The sequence below is a fragment of the Bos javanicus genome, chromosome 7 (assembly GCF_032452875.1).
Source record: "Bos javanicus breed banteng chromosome 7, ARS-OSU_banteng_1.0, whole genome shotgun sequence".
NCBI lineage: Eukaryota > Metazoa > Chordata > Mammalia > Artiodactyla > Bovidae > Bos > Bos javanicus.
This window is the reverse complement of record NC_083874.1, coordinates 53,193,562-53,212,164: the sequence shown is the minus strand read 5'-3', so window position 1 is coordinate 53,212,164 and position 18,603 is coordinate 53,193,562. Positions and strand designations below refer to the sequence as shown.

Here is an 18,603-nt window from a genome sequence, read left to right as displayed (position 1 = left end):
AGAGGGAAGAAAGCACCCAGTCCCTCTCCTTTCTTTGCATCTTCATGTAACCCTTTGCTTATTGAGCCACCACTCCTCATCCTGAACTGAGGTGACGGCACCACCAAGGACATCCACACTGATGGCCCAGCAGGCCAAAGGTCAGCTGGCTCCTCTGACAACAGCAGACACTCTACCTCACTCCTCCTGGGACAGAGGTCTCTTCTGTTCTTGCTTTTTTGCTTTATTTTCTTGTGCTTCATTAGATTTTATTTTTGGTTACAAAACTAAACAGTTAAACAGTACTGAAGTATCCACTTTAAAAGTTAATCATTTTCAGGCCCACCTTCTACTTTTTAGCTCCATTATTCCAATTGCAAACAAAAAACTAAACGATAATTTATATTAAAACACCTCATAACTCTAGGAGCTACTTCACTGCTCAAATCTGATTTTTCCTCTGTGAAAATGAGAATAACAATGTTTATGCCACCTCAGCTCCTACATGGAACCATGAGATGACATCTATGAAATATTGGGTTGGCCCGAAGGTTCATTTGGGTTTTTCTATAGCAGCTTATACAAAAACCCAAACGAACTTTTTGGCCAACTCAGTACTTAAAATGTGCCATGTGGTGTGCTTAGTCACTTCAGTCACATCCGACTCTTTACAACCCGACGGACTGTAGCCGACCAGGCTCCTCTGACCATGGGATCTTCCAGGCAAGGATACTGGAGGGGGTTGCCATTTCCTTCCTCAGGGGATCTTCCCGACCCGGGGACTGAACCCGAGTCCCCTGCGTTGGCAGGTCTGTTCTTTACCACTGAGTCACCAGGAAAGCCTCAGTAGTGATACTAAGTTTCTATTTGATCTGAATTCCAGATTGAACACAGGTTCAACTTCAAAAATACCGATTATAACACAGCTGCACAAAGCTGCCTATATCTAGATTATTCAGGACAATACATTCTGTATATATAGAAAATAAACCCATTTAAAGAAGGAAATGATAAAGAGAACACAAGAAAACATGAAACCCCAAACTCCAAATCAACCAACAAGCCAATCAGCATAACCTCAGAGCAAACACATACAAGTGTGGCATAGCAAGGTGATTTTCAATAGCTTTTTATCAACAGCCAGTTAGTCCTCACGGCCCCAGCCCTTTTTGTGCTTTCATCAGCTTTCTTTTCTTATCCAGCCGCCCCCACTGCAAAGCCTTGAGGCACTGAATGGTCTCCACTAGAACCATCCAGGTATGAGTCTCCTACATGACCCATATTATCATTCCCATCCCCCAAATCAAACTCTTTTAAAAAATGTATGGTTCCAAAGTATGTCAGAAATTTCAGTGACTCAATTTAATAAATGCCAACAAGTATCACCAAGCATCCATTAGATGCAAGCCAAGAGTATGTATCTATGAAGGAAAGGAGTCCCTAAGATCCAATCCCTGCCTTGAGGAGGTGAAAATTCACTACGGAGGCCAACTGAAGGATGCAAATAACTCTAATTGCAGGGTAGAAGGTAGTAACTGCCACAGACAGCTCTAGCCAGCTAGGTGCAGGATGCCGAGGGAGGAAACAATCAATTTCGGCTTGGTGCAGATTGGGAAGGGTCAGGAAGGAGGCAGCACTGGCCTTCTGAGACGCATCTGTCCTTTAAAAGATGACATGAATTCCTATGGCCCCCAATGGCTTAATTATTTTGAGTCCCTTGCCTAGACTGGGCTAACTACTGCAAGAAGGCTCAGCATCTTGACACTGCTTTCCTGAAATGTGCCAGTTCCTTACCCAGCAGGATCACACAGTTTCCTCCAGATTAGGACACGTGGCTGTGCACACATCCCTGGGCCCACGCACTCAACTTCTGCCCGTCCCCAAGGTCTCAGCTCAATGTCACTTCCTTAGAGACACCCCAACCACCCTCCATCTACCAGTGCCCTCGCCACCTCCAGCCATCTGCTATGGGATTTCAACAAGGAGATACAGGAATTAGCACTGAAAGATGTTCTCATTTGGTTGTTCACTTTGAATAAGAACAGACAATGAAAGCAGGGACTGTGCTGTATCCTCAGTGCCTGAGAAATCATAGTATAAAGTTGGAATGAAGTAATGAATAATAACAGACTGACTCAACCTCATCTCTTCCCACAGTCTCTTCATCTTCCTGGCTGACTGGGTTAGTTTTTGTGGGATGGGATCAATGGTTTCAGAAAATATATAGGATGAATTTCTGATAGACTTAATATATTAAAAATACCAATATCTCCGTTCAGTACGGCAAGTGGCAAATTAGTACGGTTTTTCAGGCTTTGATTCACAAGGGGTCTTCTAAGTGTAGCATGTGACTTTTCAGGAAAACGGATACAATACACAACATGTCCAGACCATCATTCTCTCCCACCCCTCTTTCTTCCAACAAACACTATTACTCATGTATTATGTACTAGTCCATGCAGGATGCTAGAGATAAACAGCTGAGCAACAAAATCAAGGGCTCTGCCCCGATGGAGCAAAGTTGATGGGAGGGACAGTCAGTAAGCAGCTAGTGGACTACAGAGGGGCAAGGACATCCGCGGGGAGGCTGGGCCTGGGTCTGGGGCGAGTGGTCAGGGAAGGCCATCTGAGGAACACCTAAGGGCGTGGCTGAGAAAGCAGCAGGAACACCCTGGGGGCAGGGGGCAGGGGGCAGTGGACAGTGCTGGCAAAGACAGGTGCAGGCCACAAGGAAACAAGTTCACAGGCCCAGAGGTGATTGCCAGCTTGGAACCGAAAGATGGTTACCCCTGTCAGAGGTCACTGAGGAATCTGAGGCCAGGGAACTCTTGGGCTTTGCTATTCAATACGAAGACCAGGAGGGCTGAGGGGCACTGCAGACTACCAGTTACACCTCAGGAAGTGACTGTTACATAAGCTCCCCGAGGGAAGACTCTGCCACTTTCTTCACCATGTGAGGATGAGGCCAGAAGACTTTAACCATTTCCTGAATGAATGAATGAAGTGCCCTGGAGGTGTCCCCAGCCGTTTCCTCTGGTGTCACCAAGCCCCACAGAATCCTAAGACCAAGAGTCATCTAGAGAGCCAGCTGGCCCACTCTGTTCCCTCCAGGCTGTCTGACCTGCCCTGAGCTGATACAATCTTGTAGATTTTATAAAGTTAGTAGCGTGATTCAGAAACTCGGGTCTCTGAGCTCATACACGTACAGCCAAGGGGTAGACAACTTGTCCAGTGACCTGGTGAGTCAGGGAAGGATGAAGAAAAGCAAGGACAAGAGTCCTAGTTGGCAGGTCAGGTAGCAAGGCCTTCTGGAGCCCCGGATTCTGCGTCATTTATCAAGACACCAAGGTGCCTCCCTTCCCAATCTGCTCCTAAAGATCAACGTGCCGACATTTCCCCAGCAGCACCATCTCCTGTGGAAATGACATTTCCTGGTACTGGTGGTGAGATTTTTCAGATTTTCCAACTTTGGCTCATCTCATGATACCATGTGCTGGCTGGATGCTGCTGTCCCTCTGAGAGAAGGCTAGTGGCTGGGTAGCTGTGAAGTGTGTACACCACATCTGGCCTGTGCCCACATCCAACTGCTGAGTCCCTATCACCTCTCACCAGTGCATCTAGTTTCCCTGAATTCTGCTCCAGTACTTTTCCACTCAGCAGCCAGGAGATGTTTTAGAAATGCAAATCTGATCATGTCAACCTGTAACCTGCATTGTTTGGTGGTCTTTAGACAAAGGCCTGCAGGGCCCTGCATGACCTGGCCCCACCCGCTTCCCCATCCATAGCCTTCTCACCTCCCCTATAGCGGACTAGTTTCAGTTCTCTAAATGAAACATGCCCTCTGTGGGCTCAGGATCTTTTCACACACTCTTCCTGCTGCTTTCTTCCCCTTGTTCACTAGGAATATAAATGCTCCTTCTTCCAGGAAGTCTTCGCATCTCCCAGGCTCTGTAAGTTACCTAGTATGTAGTTTGGAAGGTGCCCTGGACTTCGCTGCTCTAACATTCAGTTCACTGTGAATTTCTTTTATGGTAGGTCTTCCTCACTAGAATGCCAGGTTCAAGAGGATCTCATTGCATCTGCCTTCTTCTCCATTACATTCCTCATGCCTGATGCGTAGTAGGTGCTCACTAAATATGTGTCAAGTGAATGAATGAGTACTCAGATCTTTGAACAATTGAGAACAACTTTACCAAATAAATTATGAAGCAGAGAGAAATGAGAATACAACAGAACTGCATTGCAATTCCAAGCTGCACAACCTCCCTCACTCTGGAGGCCTGATTTAATCTTACTCTGGCTTGTACATTGTGATGAGGCCCCAGTTAATTCTTCAGAACTGGTTTTGGACTCAGTTCAGAGAAATCTGGGCCTTTCCATCAGGCTCTACCATGATCAGTAAGCCAGAACCTCAGAGCAAACCAGACCTAATTGCGACACATTGCCTGCTGGTGGCCTGTGGCTCCCACAGCAGAGAAAGGAAGGCCTCCCTCCCATCCCAGCCTCGCAGAGCAAAAGGGTTGAGAAGGACCTGGAGCCCTCACTCATTTCACCTTACCCTTTGTCTTATCCTGCCCCCGCCCCCACCCCCAGCAGGCGCAAACAATAATTCAGCAAAGGAAATATGAGTAATGGAAAGAAAGAGAAAAAATAAACATATCAAAATGGCAGTGTCCTCTGAGCCACTGCTTTTAAAGAAAACAACGTGAGTAGATTTAGAGTTATTTCAGTGCCTTTGCTAAAATGAGAAAAAGAACCAAGCTGGCCCTTCTAGGCTGAATTCCTTTCCTCTCTCTTGATGCATTAAAAAAAAAAGAAGAAGGCTATCCCAAACTAGTGCTTCTCACATCCTGGTGTGCACCAGAATCCCCAGGGGAGGTCTGCTGAACTTGCAGGTGCCAGCCCCAACCCAGGCCCAGTGAATCAGGACCCCTGGGGAGGGGCACCTCACTGCAGTGAGGCACCGCCTTGAGGAATAACCTTCAGGATGTGAAGGCAATGTCATGCCCTGTGCTTGCTTAGTAACACAGGGTCCAGGTAAGAGACTCACATCTGCTCCTGGGAACTGACAACCTTGCTCATAGTAAAACACCACAAACTATAGTTAAGATTGGTAGGACAATGAAGATTATTGATTTCGCCTTCTGGCAGAAATGGGGATGGGACACATATTCTATTCATTTCATTCACTTAAGTTGACACTGACTGAAGGCTCTCATAGGCAAGGACCTGTGCCAGGTGCAAAGGCAAAGTGATGACAGGGATGGAAGTAAGCATGAAAATGACGGTAACTCTCAGGTATTGGCACCATAGAATGTGCTAGGTGCTTTACACGCATGATCTCATTTAATGCTCAACCAACCTATGGAGGTATTACTATTACTATTTCCATCGATGGATGAGAAAACCGAGGCATGGGCAATGACATGACTTGCCCAAAGTCACCCAGCAAGTAAGTGCAGACCCAGACTGAAACCCAAGTCTTCCTAACTGTGCAATCCATCTTCCATGTGAACTGTTAGCACATAAGTGCTCTTGAGATAGCCAGCCCCTGGTTAATTATAATTAACAGGAAAGGCATAAGACAAGCAAAAGAATAGGTACAAACTATATAGTTTCATGAAACAATGAGCCATCAACCTAGGGACACTGGATGAGTCTTATCCTGTTTAAGCTAACCACTTGGCTAAGGCTCTGTTCCTTGGATCTCAGGAGTCATGAAAGGCAAACCCTGAAAGCAAAGGAGCTGTTTTCCCTCCTCTGTGGAAGGATGAAGTGAGGGGATTTTAGAGAAAACCAAGAGGCCTTCCCAGCCTGTTTCTGCTGCACACAGAAGGGAGACCACAGGCTAAGCTCAGAGGGAGACTGTATCTTTCAGTACATGCCCTAAATACAAAGGATATTAATGATGTCATCCATGGTGAGCTGATCACATGCTGCACAAGTGCTATTCACTTTACACCTTCTTATCAAGTTGGGTCTTTGCAACAACCTCACAAGCAGGTACCATTCAGGAGAGGAAACAGACGAAGAGAGAGCAAGACACCGGCCTGGAATCACACACCAACTATGGAATTACACCTGCTGGTCTGAATCTCAGTGTTTCTACCCAGTGCCTTGGCTGTCTCTTACTTAAACTCTTAGACACAAGGACAGTACTTGGGATACTCAATGAGCAAGAATTCCCAGTTGTCTGCCATTTTGTATGTGGCTATGCCAAGCCGCGCCTCAGTCTGGGAGATGCTGAGTTCTTATTTCAGCAAGTGTTTACTGACTGCCTTCAATACACTGTGCTTCATGCTACACAAGAGCTCCACATTTAATAAGGTGTGTGGGGGGCCCCTTTGCAAGAATTCATTGTAAATGTATAAATTAATAGTGGATAAAATCACTCAGAGGTGATATCACAAGAGGTCTTGGAATTGCTGGATTGAACAGGCATCAGTACTAGGTGATTCAGAGGAGGTGAGTTTTAAAGAGAAGTCAGGAGTGGTTTGTCAGAACTGAGAGATGAGGGCAGTGTAGCAAAGGAGTGAAGTGGCTTGAAGTGTCAAAGAGACAAAGGATGCCTCCAAGGTCGCCTGAGCCAGTGCTGGTCCGGGGCATCTGCTCCCCAGGAGCCCAGGGCTCACTGGACTCTGCAAGCTCCACAGGCCCACACTGCTGGGAAAGCATCCTTCACGCTGGGTCACAGGCTTGGGAAAGTGTGCAGCAAGATCCCACAAGTGGTGCCAGGCACCCTCAGAGCAAGTGGAGGCAAAAGGAGCGAGGGCCCCAGGTTACGAGGGGACTTGGAAACCAGTCAGCAGGTCAGAAGGTTTCAAATTAATTTCTCTACCTTGAAAAGCAGACATAGGAATAAGAAGGGAAATACTGATAATAAGTCAAGGAGTGTAAATGGAACCTAAGCACATAAAGGGTACAAACTTTCTGAAAATTTTGAGTAAAAAACTTAAAATGTATGTGCTTTTCCCTAACAATTCTATTTCCATAAATCCTCCTAAGGACATAAAGGCCTGGTGGGTGAGGCTGCCTAGAGCAATTTTGTTCATAACAGTGACAGAGAGTACACAACCTAAATGTGTAACGATAGAGGCTTAGTTGACACAGTTTTGCTTGTACTTATAACTAAATGCTATAATCCTATGTAGCCATTACAAATGGGATATACGTAGGTTTACATTTATTAATGAAAAAAAAATTATACATGTGATTCCACTTTATTTAGACCAAGTCTGAATCAATTTAACAGAACTGAAACCATAGAGAATAAATCCTATGGTCACTGGTAAATTAAATTAGATATCAATAACCATAACATATCTAGGAAAACTATATTTTCAATTGAACTACACATATAGAAAAAAAATAAAAGAAGAAATTACAAAATAGCTTAAGCTAAATGATATATAAAACCCAGCATACCAAAATTTGGGGAGGTAACTCAAGACAATTATTAGAAATTTTACCTTTAAGTGCTCACATTAAAATATTTTAAAAGGATTAAAATTGATGACCCAAGATTCTGCAGGAAAAGGTTTTGAAAAATAAAAGGGTTCAGCCATCTCAGTTCAACTAACTAGACTCTGTTTACAGAGTGAAGTAAGTCAAACAGAAAAAGAAATATTGTGTATTAATGCATACATATAAATGGTACTAATGAACCCATTTACAGGGCAGGAATGATATGCAGATATTGAGAATGGACTTGTGTACACAGTGGGAGAAGGAGAGGGTGGGACAAAGTGAGAGAGAAGCATTGACATATATACATCACCATGTGTAAAACAGAGAGCTAGTGGGAAGTTGTTGTATAACACAGGGAGCTCACCCCATTGCTCTGTGATGACCCAGAGAGGTGGGATGGGGAGTGGGAAGGAGGTTCAAGAGGAAGGGGATATATGTACACTTATGGCTGGTTCACATTGTTGTATAGCAGAAACCAACACAACATTGTAAAGCAATTGTCTTCCAATTAGAAATAAATTTTAAAGAACTATAAAAAAAATAAATAAAAAAAGAAAAATAAAAGGGGAAAGTAAACTAAAAGTAAGCAGTAAAAGGAAAAAATAAAGATAAAAGTAGATAGTAACAAAACAGAAATTAGGCAAACAATGCAGAAAATTAACAAAGCAGCAAGTTTTGTGTCGCAGGAAATCTGAGATATTTGTATATATGATTCACATATACGATTCCACTTTGTAAAATGCTTACATTTCCATGAATGGAAATGTTAAAAGGAGTTCTCTCTGGCTGACAGGATCATGAACAATCTTTTAAAACTTTTTACTGTTGTTTATCTGTATTTTCTAATTTTTCTATCACCTCCTCGTATTTCAGGATTTCTAAGGGGACTGACTGGCATTCTCTGCTTCTTTGTTGAACTGGTATAACAATAAAGCCTAAGTACCGACCCTTTGCTTCATCAGGTGTGGTGCATGTGCCCCTGCTGCTACAGGAGAAGTTCAGAGTGGTGCTATGACATCTCGCAGGACCACTGTAGGGAGACCACTGTCCCCTTCAAAGTCTCCTTCAATCATTTTCACTGTTGAAGGAGAAAGCTTCATCTTGGTACAATTTTGTTTTCAACTCCCCTAGAATTGTCCAGAGAAGGCAATGGCATCCCACTCCAGTACTCTTGCCTGGAAAATCCCATGGACGGAGGAGCCTGGTGGGCTGCAGTCCATGGTGTCGCGAAGAGTTGGACACAACTAAGCGACTTTACTTTCACCTTTCACGTTCATGCACTGGAGAAGGAAATGGCATCCCACTCCAGTGTTCTTGCCTAGAGAATCCCAGGGACGGGGGAGCCTGGTGGGCTGCCGTCTATGGGGTCGCACAGAGTCGGACACGACTGAAGTGACTTAGCAGCAGCAGCAGAACTGTCATTCTCTCTTGATAACCAAAAGAGCTGAGCAGGCAGAGAACAGCACCTAAGCAGAAGCCAGTGACTGTGTCCTTTGATTTTATTTGTCTTGACCACTGCCTTCTACTGATGGGATATTTTTGTGATTATACTAGAGATATAAAGTCTCCTTTACACAAGGACATTGAACTGAAGTAAAACTGCACTTTGGTAATAAGATTTTAAAGTAAGCAGATAATGATCAGAGTGATCAAGGTGCACCCCTGTACTGAAGCCCGGGCATAGTGATGATGACCTCTGGCAAGAGTAACACCACTCCCCAGGGAGTACCAGTGCATAGCAGAATATCCCAATAGCTCCCCCAGGCTTTGACTTCTGTCTGCTTATCTCACCATTTCAATATAAAAACAACAGCATGAAAATAATAAAGGAAGAATTTGCTCAGATGGTGACCCGGGCAGAGGGTCAGAACAGGATTCCACACTTGTCCAGATAAGTCCTGCTGGAAGGATGATGGAAGAGGGAGGCTCCTAAGAGCAGACAGAATTTCTCTGTAACATGTGCCCTGAAGAAAGGCCTTTCCACAGGAAGAAGGTCAAGTCCAGTCTATTTTTATAAAAGCATTTCAAGTGGTTAGTGGACTTATTTCCTGTGGTTCCCAAGAATTCTGCAGCAGGCTCTCAGAAGGATGTTGGTGATAGGGAGCAGCGACTTGATGAGTGAGAATCAATAATTATCTCTATATTTGCTTCCCTTTTTCCTATAAAAATAATCCAAGGGAAAAACACTTGCTTTAGAAGAGCAAAGTTCATGACGACAGAGAGTAGAATAGGACATAAAAGTTCCTCAGTGTGTGGGAGAGTCCTTAGATTAAGATTTTGCAAGCTGAAGACCGATTTCTCCACTCATTCCCTTCCTTCCCTCACTTACTCAATAAAGGGCTGGGTGACTTCTCTGTGCCAGGCATGGTTTAGAGGCTGGGGAGAAGGTGGTGAATAAGCCCAGGTCTGTCCTCCAGGAGCTTACAGTTGAGTCAGGGAGAAAGATATAAAGCAAGTAAACACATGGGTGGACATACAATTAAATTACAAATGATGAGAAGTGTTGAAAAGGGAAAGAAAGAGAGGCAACAGAAGAGAACAAAAGAGGCAGAGGGTGGCAGAACTTAGACCAGAGGTCAGGGAAGACCTCTGAGGAGGTGGCGCTTCAGCTGCCATCTGCAAGGTAGAAAGAGGTGGTGAAGGGTACTGCTGAGAGAGGGAACCATGTGATGAAGGCAGCCACGTGGAGATCACCGTGGAGTCAAGGATCCAAGGGAACGGAGTGGATGGAAAGTGATGAGCAAAGGGAGAGAGGAATGGGAGGTCAGGCCAGGTCATAGGGTCTCAGACCATGGTTAAGGATTTGAGTTTTACTTCATGGAAATAGAAAGTTACAGGTTTTAAGCCATGGAGTGATCACCTGAAATAGGTTTTAAAAGATTTTCTGACTCTGTGTATAGTACTGACTTGAGGGGACCAAGAACAAACGAGGGGCTACTTCAGACGTCAAGACAGGAGCCGGTGGTGAACTGGGCTGGGTACTGGCAGTGGGTGTCAAGAACGTGAATCTGACAGCCCTTAGCTAGAGTCGAATGGCTTGATCATGAGCACTCAGAGAGGTCAACCAGCTAAAAGGCCTGGTACCAGGGTAGGATGAGGAAGGCACTTGCATTGGGCACAAAATATACTTAGAAATCAAAAGAAGTGATATTTTAATGCAAGGCTTTTTAAAAATCAAATTTTATGCAGAAAAGTCCATGATGAACAAAATATCAAGCTTCTTTAAAAAGAGTACAAGTGCTGAGCTCAGTACAAGTGCTGAGCTAAGCCATTTAACGGAGCTGGGGCAAAGGGGAAAATCAGTCATTGATCCTATCTTTACTGAACAATTTGACGTTCTGTTCCTCACTTTTGTCCTGTCGAGCTGACCATCCCCCATCTATAAAATAAGAGGCCATATGTAACTCTGCTCTAAAATAGACATGATGGAAGGGGAATTAATGACATATATCATCAAAAGCCCCTGGTGGTTTCAATGGTATCCTTCCTTCCTTATTGTGGAGACTGAGACAAACGGTGTAAACAGTTGCTTCATAAATACTTCTGATGGTAATGGTAATAACTAACATTTATCAAGCTCTTAATATGTTAGGTGCTTTGCCAGAAACAGTTAAGTACAATTATCTCATTTAATCCTCAGAGTAATATATACTAGGTAGATATACTATTACCTATTTTACCATGTCTGGCATATATCCACACCTGACAGGCATTTAATAAATACAGGAAGAAAAGATGGATGAATAGATAGAAGGGAAAATAAGAGAAAGAAAAAAGAATGGGCTTTCCACTAATTCCTTCAAAGTCCTATAGGGATAACCAGTGGTTCCAACTTTGTCAAACACTATTCTTTAACATGTTATTTACCCTGCTTAAAAGGATTCAAAGGAAAAGGAAACTAACCTTAAATATCACCTTCTTCCATAGGAAGCATTTTTGATAAATTGGTTTTCTTTACACTTCTTCCCAACAACTTTTCTGGGAACATATTTCTTGAATTCATGCACTCCCATATGTTTATTGAGTAATTACTATGCATCAGGCACACAGCTAGGCACTGACAATATAATGGAAGCCAAAGGAACCTGACCTGGGCCCTCCTGGGGCTTCCATTAGAGTCTGTGTGTGTGTGTGTGTGTGTGTGTGTGGTGTTGGAGTGAGACAGACAGTAACAAGTAAGCAAATACATAAATAAACTCATAAATTATCATAAATGTTTGGGTCTGAGACAGAGGATAAAGAAGTGATAGGACCTCCCCTAGACAGGGTGGGCCCAACATAAGTAGACTCAGGGAGGCTCCCAATGGTCATGCAGTTGAAGATGCTGTTAAGAAGAATTTTTGCAAATCCAATCAACCAAGCTCCTTACAGAATGTGAAACTTGACAACCTAACGATTTGATCCAGTGCAGGCCAGTTTTGAAAAGCAACATCCATTTATTTATCTATCTTCTGTATGAACAAATCCACAAAAAAGTTATTCATACCATCAAGGGTTTAGGAATACAATATCATGAAAATGTTAGGAAATGTTCAGCCTTCTGACTGCCCCACCCCATGGTCCCACCTAAACGTCTAGATTTATCAAATTCCAGAGGAGCCTCCTGAACCTGACAATGTTAAGGTGCCAAGGAATGTAGGCTCCTTGAAAGTCAAGAGGAATTATGCACAAAAAGATGGCAGCCCAGAGAAGTAAGAAGGCTCTCTGACATTTCCCCTTATTTCTTGTTGCTTAATCTGCCTTCAAAGGCCAGTAATATAGAAGTGCCCTATTTTTCAAACCACTCCACCCAATGTAATGGCACTTTGATCTCTAAAACATCAGAGGGGAGCAATGGATGGTAGAGGATATTAGTGACTTTGAAAAGTCAGTTAGAAAAAAGAAATAAACAAGGACAGAAACCATGTGGAGTGGGAAGGATGAGAGCAAAGCATGCTTCCAGCTACCTGCCAGAACGAAAGACAACTCTCATGAGGCCATGTTTAATGTCTGAGTGTACTGCCCTCGTTGTTGGTCCTGGGCTATCATTGTGATTTTCCTGATAAATGGTGTCTTGGTTGCAATGTGCATGTTCCTGGAGACACTAGCTATGAGGGGCAGAGTTATCTCTTAGTTGAGTTTCTTGGATACAAATTTCAACTTACTTCCAAGCTTTATCAAACATGAGCCATTTCCCGGGGCCTTTGGTGGTGATTTTCTCTTGCTCCATCCCCTTCCCATAAAGTCCCCCTGGTTCCCATCAATAGCTGAGCTATGTGTAGACCCATGTGGGCAACACCAGTCATGGGGTCACAGGGCTAAAGAGCCATTAGACGTGCTGAAACGGGGCAAGCAGTGCAAACTGGACACTGGTCCCTTTTGGACTTTTCATGTGGGATCAAAGACAGTAGGCAAGTGAAAGGAACCTATAAAAATAGCCAAAGTCCTTAAGAAGTAACACAAGAGGAAACAAATTTCACACTGCCTTGAGGCAAGCTCTGCAGGGACCAGGCTCTGGAAGGCTAGTGCTGGGGTGGGGGATTCTTTGCTTCCTGCCCTTTGGCTGTGACACCCACTGGGTCCCTCTGTGAATCCTGGGCCCTGCTCCCTGCCCGCTTCCTGCTGGACGCCTCCGCAGGAATGTAGCTCTTAGGGGCAGAGCTGGGGCCTCGTGACCCACTTTCAAGATCCAGAACAGACTCTGACATGTGAAATGAGTTCCATGGGGTTTACATTCCTCTTTCGTATCCAAGCACCTTGCAACACAAAACCGCCTGCCAGGACTGCTAACTCTTCTTCCAGAGACATTTGGAAATCACTGTCTGGAAGAAATGTGAGTTTTGTCTTTTTGATTTTTTAATGTTTCGAGTGAGCATGGGGCCCTTGGAAACGAGGTTGCCCCACAGAGGGGAGGCAGCAGGATAAACTGATATCTCGAGACTGAGGGTTTTAGTCTTGGCTAAGTCATAGGTTTGCTTTGATAAGTCACTCAGCCTCTCTGCACCCCAGGTCTCTTGGCCAGAGAAAAAGGAGAGGTCTTCATCCATTCAGCATAACAGCAGGAAGAGCAAGTATGAAATGATTAAGTACCTAACGTACAGTCTATGTAACTGGCACTCCAAGAAGATAGTTTACTCATGTAAAATGCTTTGTGAAACCCTAAATGCTGTAAAAAAGTAAATAATCAACACATAGGATAAAACATATGCTCTTACTAACAACAGTCATAATACCTTCCATTTTCAAGGCACTCACTCACTACATGTAAGGCCCTTCCCAGGCCTCACTCTCTCCCATCCTCATGGCACCACAATAGATCAGTCCTCTTAACAGCTTCCTTTTACCAGTAAGGATCAGAAAAATTGAATGACTCACCAGGTCATGCAGGTAGCTAAAGACCCAACAGAAAATAAAAGCCATGTCTATGAGAACCTCCCTTTTTCATGGCCTTTCCAACATAGTAGGAAGGAAGATCTTTCACTCAGTCTGCCCAGTGACCTCAGACCTCACCCCAGCCCTTTAAAAGAAAGGCAAATGACTCTGCAGTGACAAAAGCCAAGAAAGATTTAGCCATTGTTGGGTTATATGGGGCAAGCATCACAGTGACAATAAGGAAAGTGCTGGTGGGGGCCACTATACGGCTGGGGAAGATGATAGTCATGTGTCAAAGGAGAACCCGTCAAAGACTCCATTCAAGGAAAAAAGTACCTTCAGCAGAACACAGTCCAGGGGCCTCTGCAAGCTATGAAAGCTGGTGGGGTAAAATGAGTAGAAAAGCTAAGGATCACTTAATCCAACAGGCATTTTATTCTCTTCCTCATGTTTCTTTGGCAATTCAAATCATGGACTCTGGAGTCAGAAAACTCTTTTCTTCAGCTCTCAGTTTTCACATTTATGTAGCTGAGAGACTTCACTTTCACTTTTCACTTTCATGCATTGGAGAAGGAAATGGCAACCCACTCCAGTGCTCTTGCCTGGAGAATCCCAGGGACAGGGGAGCCTGGTGGGCTGCCATCTATGGGGTCGCACAGAGTTGGACACGACTGAAGTGACTTAGCAGCAGCAGCAGCAGCAGCTGTGTGACCTTAAGACAAATTACTTAAGCTCTCTGAGTCTCAGGGTCTTTAGAAGCAAAATAGGGGACAAACAAGGAATGCCTTGAAGTTCAGTTCAGGGCAGCATCTCTGTTCTGTTAATTAAACTCAGGGACATCAAACTGGCTAGGGTAGCTGACGGCTAGAAAATATTTCTCTATTAATTTACCTCCTAGCCATAAAAACAAAGAAATAAAAGCAATGCCTGCCTAACAGAATTTCTTCAAGATTAATTAATATAATATATACAAAGCATTTAAGACAGTACCTGGTACATAGTAAATATTCAAGAAAAGGTCACTAATTTATTATTTATGGGCATATTTTATTATTTATGGGTATGTCCAGAGGAGGCTATTGGGAAACATATGGTAGGGCAAGGCCTCAGCATTTCCAAAGAGATAACAAACACATACTTCAAAAGACTGAGTTTGTAGAAGCCAAATTTTCTAGGTCAGGAGAAAAGGAAAAAAAAACCTCAGCAAACAGACTCTTTCTATGAGCTGGAAGGTCTGTTGATTTCAAGAAAGGAATGTCCTTGCTGGGCTGGTCCTGGAGACTGTTAATTTGCACAACAGATTCAAAAGATTTTTGGAGACACATCAGTAAGAGGAGGCTAGAGGATGGGTGGAAAGGGTTGCTAGAGCCCCTGCAGAATCACTTTGCATTTGGCTCAAGGCCCTGGGGCTTTAAAGTGTCAGTCTGCAGGAAAGATGTTTCCATTGAAGATGTGTGCAGGTCTTCAGAAGGGCTGAGTGCCTGCTGGATGCTCTGGCCTGGGGTGTACCATTAAGCCCAGACAGACCTGGGGCCCACAGAACACACAGCTGCGTCAGGGAGCACTGTTTTTCCTCTTGAACAGAGGCCATTTTCTCTAAGCATTTAAAAGAATTCCTGATGTCTAAACAAATGATGCTCTAAGGGGAAGTGTTTTGGGAATGGTTAAGCCAGACTGCAGAGGATTAAATTTGGGAATCAAGGGAAGGAATGAAGGATACTGGAGGAGATTCTTTGGAATGTGTGTGTCTGCTCATATTTTCTACTCTTCATTGACGGGTATAAGACCTAAGGATGGGACTGAGCCATTGGGTGACACAGCCCAATTAGATGAACAGTCCCCACTTCCTGCTGGCTACACTTGGTCTAAGCATCTATGTCCCTCTTCATGACTTCATACTTCTGGTATGGCCAGATTGTGAATACCTTAAAGGCAGACATTATGATTTCTACTACAGGTCCAGAATTCCTGTTTCGAAAAGACTTAAATATGTTTCAAAATCCAGAATTTGGGAGATTTTAGAAAGGCAGTATGGTGTGTATATTGTATATGATGGAACAATTCCAGAGGTGTCTGGCATAGTAGCCTAAAATCAAGCATGTTAGTAACTCTGCACCAGATTATATAAATATTAACACAAAATGGAAAAAAAAAAAAACTTTAAAAAGTCTCAGGACAGTTTGTGTCAGGTTTTGCCATATTTGAATTATGAAAGGACTTCTGGTTCTCAGAGTCTTTTGGTGTTGCAGAAGACTTCTGGTTTTCAGAGTCTTTTGGTGTTGGAGAAGACTCTTGAGAGTCCCTTGGACTGCAAGGAGATCCAACCAGTCCATTCTAAAGGAGATCAGTCCTGGGTGTTCTTCGGAAGGACTGATGCTGAAGCTGAAACTCCAATACTTTGGCCACCTCATGCGAAAAGCTGACTCATTGGAAAAGACCCTGATGCTGGGAGGGATTGGGGGCAGGAGGAGAAGGGGACAACAGAGGATGAGTTGGCTGGCATCACTGACTCGATGGACATGAGTTTGGGTAAACTCCGGGAGTTGGTGATGGACAGGGAGGCCTGGAGTGCTGCGATTCATGGGGTCTCAAAGAGTTGAACACGACTGAGTGACTGAACTGAACTGAATTTCAGAATTATGGATTAGAGATTTCAGGCCTTTTAAAATTTTATTTTATTTTTCCTTCTTTTCTTTTGCAAATTTTCAGAACATCTGCAGCATCCTGCCCTTAATAGGTGCAGAGTAGAAGTTATCTTTAAAAAAAATGACATTTTGATCTCCCTCATGTAATATCTGATTCTGGAAGCCAGGGGATAGTTTATTCTCAATGACTTTGGGATTCTTAAGGATTAGAAGAATACTAAATTAAAGAGTATTGGAGATGAAGACAACTGAAACATAGATTTTCTATCATCCTGGACAGTAACACACACAAACCCATAGGATATCATAGTCAACACCTAACCAAATGAGAAAAGAGCATCAATGCATGTCAGTGACATGAAAAATTTCTACCCTATCACTTAAAAAATATTTTCAAATATTGCTAAAATATCAGTAAACATTAAAAATCAACTTTGCTCAATTTTAATAGCACAGATAAGTGGCAAACCCAAACAATAAGATACATGGAGGCTGGTAATCAAGCTAACATATACTGAATGCTTACAAGTTTTCAAGTGCTGGGCTCAGTGCTTTGCATGTATTATTATTTATGGCTTACAGAACTACATGAAGTAGCTGCTACTATGGGGGCCCCATTCTGGTGATGAGGAGTTAAAAAAAAAGACACCCACTAGTGAGTGTCCAGCCAGAACTCCAACCTGAGTTTGGCAGTCAGAGGAAAAAAAGGAAGGAAGAAAGGCAGGGAGGGAGAGAGGGAAAGGAAGAATAGAGAGAAAGTCTTTTCTTACAGCATTTGCCAATTTTTGTGGTGTAAATACTCTCCCTGGGGCCAATTTACAAGTTATTAATGGTTCAACAACCAGCTAGCAAAACTCATGAATTAGTAAATTGGCTTTCGCAAACTTGTAGGAGTCATCTCCTACATGCCACTGTCAAGTCCATCCCATGGCCATGTCCATAGTTTACTGCTAACTTTGGAAGATGAGATTTCAGCTCATGGAACAGATCTGGCTTAGGAAGAACATGCAGAAGTGATAGCCCAAACCAGTGAGTCGCAGCTCCATTCCTGGTGCAGACCTGGTACACACCAAGAGCAGAACAGGAAATAGAGGAGAAGAACACACTTGTCTCCCTCTCCTCACCAGAGGGTATGAAGTGGGTCCCTGCCAACCTGACACTCCCTGGCAGAAACAACAACACCTGCAACCTTTTTCCAGACCCTACCAACTTTCTCTAGGTGAGACAAGGAGGTCAGACTTGAGATCAAAGGGTCTGATCCCTTCCTTTAAGATCTTGAATTTCCCTAACATTTCCTTCGAAGTAGTAAGTATCTTCTACAAGATGAGAACCAGGTTATGGCCTGCTTTTAACATAGGATAGGATATTCCAGACCTAATCTGAACCAAATTAAAATACATGTAGGCTCTTGGCTTAGCTACTCTGTTAACACCTTTAGGACACCACCTTCTAATTAGGTGTCCTGATAATATGTTTCCATGAGAGGCTCCCAAGAAGGGACTGGTCTGGTATTCAATCAACAGAAATGCACATAACACTGATTATGTCCAGCCATTTGCTAAGTTCTGTGTCTAGAATGAAAAAGCACAGTTTCTGTTCCAGGGCCTTGGAGACTAATGTAGGAGACAGTCAAGCAAACATAGTCAAATTATATTCATTCACTCTTCCAACAAATATTTATCAAATGCCCATTCAGTAACAGGCATTTTGCCAGGTACTAGGCTACCATGGTGAGCAAGACAGATTGGTGTGTATTATCATGGAGCTGACAGCTCAGTCACAAAAAGACAGTAATTAAATAATCATAAGAATGAAGGTGTAATTAAAAACTGAAATAAGAGCTCTGAAGAAATGTTAAATGGTCCTGGGAGAACTAGAGGAACCTAATCCAGTTAATGGAAGTCAGGCAAGGCTTGAGGAAATGAGAGCTCAACTAAGACTGGAAAAAAAAGTAGGAGTTAAGCAGTTAACTCTTGAGTAAGGTAGTAAGGTAGAGGGGAGGAGGAGGAGAACGGTGCTCCAGAGAGAGGGAATGGCATAGGTAAAGGTTTTAAGCGGGGTGGGAATCCGTGTTTTCAAGGAAGTAGAAGCTTAGAAAGAGAACATGAAGGGGCATTAGCAGGGGTAGAGGCCAGGGCTGGTCCTCACAGAACCCTGCTGT

At 43.5% G+C, this 18,603-nt stretch overlaps 2 protein-coding genes and 1 non-coding gene across 17 annotated transcripts in view; 2 read left to right on the top strand and 1 right to left on the bottom strand.

Moving 5' to 3' along the window:
• The window catches only part of LOC133251412 (uncharacterized), a 391,267-nt gene that overhangs the window by 24,534 nt on the left and 348,130 nt on the right, over positions 1–18,603 (bottom strand). The gene's annotated exons all lie outside the window — the stretch shown is intronic.
• FGF1 (fibroblast growth factor 1) overlaps positions 1–18,603 on the top strand; it is a 106,978-nt gene that overhangs the window by 50,586 nt on the left and 37,789 nt on the right. The window lies entirely within an intron of this gene.
• LOC133252213 (small nucleolar RNA SNORA36 family) lies at positions 14,581–14,704 on the top strand. Its single transcript, XR_009737836.1, has one exon. It is a non-coding gene; the product is annotated as a small nucleolar RNA SNORA36 family (small nucleolar RNA).